This window comes from Pygocentrus nattereri, chromosome 26 (genome assembly GCF_015220715.1).
Source record: "Pygocentrus nattereri isolate fPygNat1 chromosome 26, fPygNat1.pri, whole genome shotgun sequence".
Taxonomy (NCBI): domain Eukaryota; kingdom Metazoa; phylum Chordata; class Actinopteri; order Characiformes; family Serrasalmidae; genus Pygocentrus; species Pygocentrus nattereri.
The window spans coordinates 7,407,501-7,411,262 of NC_051236.1; positions in this window are offsets into that span (position 1 = coordinate 7,407,501).

Below are 3,762 nucleotides of genomic sequence, written 5' to 3' on the forward strand. Positions count from 1 at the left end.
AATGAAAACTTAGTATTTCAGATTTTCCACTGTTTTTCCATCATCAGCATTCCATATAAACAGGTCTCCTCTCTCGCATACACACCTTCCTCTGCTCCAGCACTTCAGGAGAGTGCTAATTAGCTAACGATGCCTCCGGTGTGTCTGATCAGTACTGCAGATCTAAGTCAGAACATGCAGTTCCATGTCAGATGAAATCATTAACTCTGACCCTGTGAGCATTAAAAGGTGCAAGTATCTGCACAATGTGAACCGGCCTTGTCACAGGACTGTTATTTCATGAGGAGTCCTGATCTCAGTATGATATCAATGTTCACTGGTTTCTGAGCTGTTTCTCCTGAACCTCCTCAGGAGAAAAGAGGAGATTAACATCAGCGTCTCACTTTGAGACGTTCAGGTGATGAAGGAGAATAGCGTGAGTTCTACTTCTGCACTGACGGACTGCTGAGAGGGTTCTGTGATCTAGTGCTGTGTAAGAGAATGATGAGATCTCACACTGTTCTCATGGAGATATAACTCCGCTCAGACTAAGCGAGTCAGACTTAATCCACGTAATCCTCTTAACCCAAAGAGTTAATCCACATGGCAGGTCAGACAGAGCTGTGTTGAAGACCAAGTACTGATCTATTACACACACTACACTAAAGCAGGGACTCCTGATGCTGGTGTAGCAGTCACTAATCTGGTCAGTGGTTCTGGACGCAGCCTTGGTGGTTTAATAAGAACACATCTGGAGGAGACCTGCTGCCGTTCTGGTGCTGAGTTCTGAGATCTTTCAGATGTGGATGCTGCTCTGACGCTCGGCTGACTCTCTGACCGCTGTAGTGGGAACAGCTGATGCCTTTAAAGCTGATGCGAGACTCTCACGGTCAAACTCTCACAGGTGGAGCTGTAAAAACTCTGACATCGTACAAAATTTACTCCACTTTACTGTAATTGCGTCTCAGCACTGAGCCCAGCAGCCCACCGGGCACTGTGGTCAGCAGTGAGCAGATGTATCAGATGTAACAGCCAATGAGAGGAGCGATGAGGTTCCTGGTCAGCTGTGCCACAGTGAGGTCTGCAGACCACACGAGCTCTTCTCTCTCAGCATGTCTCATTACTGTCTATCGTGCTTCTGCTTTAATGTGTGCCTCCAAGACGCTTGGGAGGCATGGCCATGCGAGCAGCCACACACAGAGGCTCATGTCAGGCGCACGGCCTCCACTGAAGAACTGAGTATCATTGTTTAAGTTGTGTTTGTGTTGTTTGTGTTGCTCTGTGCCGGGTTGTGGGTTGTCAGCATGTGTTGTGTGGGTTGCTGGTCCACCGTGAGGGTGAAACCTGTTGCCCTTCATCATAAAGTCAAACAGCCAAATCTGGGTTAATTTACATTCATACCATCGTCCAATGAAAATGATTCTTATCTTCGTTTATTTTTGTAGTGTGATGTGGAGGAGCTGATCAGGTCCATAACTTCACACGGATCACTTTAATAAGAGGCAGAGACGTGTCCACTATGTCCCTTGTGCCCTCTTTGTCTCCTTCATCATTTATGATCCTTATGACGTCTGTGTCCCCATGTTCCCTGTATCCTCTGTATGCCCTGTGTGTCCCCCATGTCCCAGTGTAAATGAATGCCCGCTTGTCAGAATCTGCAGCCCCTCCAGACGTTTCTCCTAGAAGAATAATCATTTGAGCAGTTCAGGTTCTTCTGATTCAGGTTCTTCTGATTCAGGTCTCTGATTCTCAGCCTCGTCAGAGTTCAAATAAATGATAAAGTGCTTCAGAGACATTAAAAATCTGTTATTTCACATGCGTCATGTTCACATATTAATCACATATTAATAAGAAAAACAATAACAGGAGAAGCTGGAACCTGCAGGCCGGTGATGATTTCAGCAGGTAGGACGTTAATGGTCTCCATAAATGAGGTCAGAGTGCTGAAGGTCCTGTAATGGCAGCAGACAACGTCATTATCCCACCTCTGTATATGGATTATTAACAGTAGATTCTAATGCATGTGATGAGTGGATGAAACTGGCGGTGGAGCCTTGGCGCTATGAGAGAGCCAGGAGTGCGGAGGGAGAGCGAGAGATGGCAGGAATGCTCAGCCAGGCATTCCACACATTCCCTCTCCAATTGAAAACATGAACAAAGAGGAAAACAACAGAAATGTCATTTCAAGCTGTGCAGAGCACCTTACCTAACTGCAGCACCTGGATTCAGCACTTATGCTCATCATAACGTTGAACTGCGTTACCAGAGTGGACCGCAGGCTCTCCATGACCAATTCACTGACCTCTGCAGAGTGAGGGTGGATTAGTGCTGTATTTAGGGCAATAGGTATAACCCAAGTCCTGGACTATATTCTCCTTTCAAAGGAGAATCTCCATTCTGAACACTGTGTAGTCCAGGACTAGGCTTAATCCCTGTCCAGGAAATTGAACCATTATCTCTTGGACATCGAGATAATCTATCAAATCTATTTATATATACTGTTTACCTGCCAGTTTTCATAACCTTGCTAAAAAAGGATCATTAGAAATGTTTAGAATTAAAAACTAATTTCTAAGTTGAGTTGACTTAATAGTTTACAATCCAGACCAATAGTTTCCCATAGAAGACCTTTAGAAAATGATCAAATGCATTTAGAATCAGTCACTAGTTTCCTGTTAAACCATTAGGATACTTTACACTATACACATCAACCCATTAAAAAAGACAGAACACATTCCAAAATGATCAGGAACCGACGCACTTAATGTTTTTTTGCAGTTTAAAACCCCCACACTATAATGTCTTGACCTGTTTTGTCTTCTATTTTGTTTACATTTGTGCTTATGTTGTTTTGTTTTGGTCACCTCTCTGTCTGTAGCTCCACCCTCTCGTTTTTCCCAGGTGTTCCTTGTTTTCTCTCTGTGTATTTATGCCCCCCTGTTTGTTTCAGTCTTGGTCTTTCGTCTCTCTGCTGCTTTGTTTCTGTTCCCTGGTTTCTGTTTGTGTTGCTTTGTGGATTTGTATCTTTTGTGGAGCCTCATTATTCTGACAGCTTCATTTCTCTAAGTGTCTGGATTGCTGTGATCTAAACAGAAAACCGTGCTGGAGATTCTAGTCGCTCTGAATGATTGTCATCGCCACAGATCTCTAACAATAACTACGATTATAAACAATGATATGCTTTAACTTTTGTCATATTCTTTGTTGGTACATTTGCATCGTCGCCACAACAAGCATGCTGGGAATGTTGTGCCTGGTGTGCAGCTCTGACCGCCACCGGTGGAGCTGAGTGCTGTAAGTACGCCGGGCTCTCAGCGCAGACGTCCAGCCTTCAGACACATCTTCATCCTGCTCTGCTTTCTGCTGCGGTTTCTTTGCTCTACTCTGTCTTTCTGTGGGTTCTGCGTTCTGGACTCTGCGGGCAGAAATGCCAGATGTGGAGCTTCCCGAATCCAACCACCACTATGTGCTCTGTTTCTGATTGTGATCTGAAGCGGCTGGTGAGCTTCTTTCTCTCTGTTTACGTTGTTCTCTCAGTGGACGGAGCTCCTCAGTGTGTGAGCCGCCACACCGAGGTGCACATGTGTTTTCCTTATTGTGAACTCTGATTAATGCTCTTGGCCGCAGGACTCATTTCAGGGAAGAACACTGAATAGTTCTCGTCCTGCTCCCGAGTAGACGTGGAAAAATGGAGATGTAAGGATGTCTGCAGGTGAAAAAGCAGCTCGGTGATGAATTCCTCTCCCTGCAATACGGAGAGTCTTCTTTATTCCATCTTTCCAC